Source organism: Fulmarus glacialis, unplaced genomic scaffold, assembly GCF_000690835.1.
Source record: "Fulmarus glacialis isolate BGI_N327 unplaced genomic scaffold, ASM69083v1 scaffold25892, whole genome shotgun sequence".
NCBI lineage: Eukaryota > Metazoa > Chordata > Aves > Procellariiformes > Procellariidae > Fulmarus > Fulmarus glacialis.
The window spans coordinates 7,964-8,295 of NW_009198910.1; the positions used below are offsets into that span (position 1 = coordinate 7,964).

The 332-nt window shown below is 53.3% G+C and overlaps 1 protein-coding gene across 1 annotated transcript in view; it reads right to left on the bottom strand.

Moving 5' to 3' along the window:
• Positions 1-332, bottom strand: part of GATAD2B (GATA zinc finger domain containing 2B) — a 15,243-nt gene that overhangs the window by 7,576 nt on the left and 7,335 nt on the right. The window lies entirely within an intron of this gene.

The window sequence follows — 332 nt, forward strand, 5'->3', positions numbered from 1 at the left end:
TCGGAGAAGAGGAACGCCTGGGGAGGGGTAAGAGCGTGCCCCAGGGTGGCAGGGGACCTCCAAGCCCTGCAGCGGAGCTGGACCAAGCCCCAGGAAAGAAATCCCCATTGCCCGTGAGCGTCAACATCCCGCTCCACACGCATACGCCGATTCCCTCCTTCCAGTGAGCTCATACCGTTGGCTTCTTGTTTACCCGTGCAACATTAAACAATTGTGTCATCTAGAATTAGCATTCTTCCAGAAAGGTAGCCGTGTCAGACAGCACCCTGCTCTGCCTATGGCGCTTTCCCAAAGAAGATAAACAGTTCAATTCCCTGTTTTGTTTGCATTTT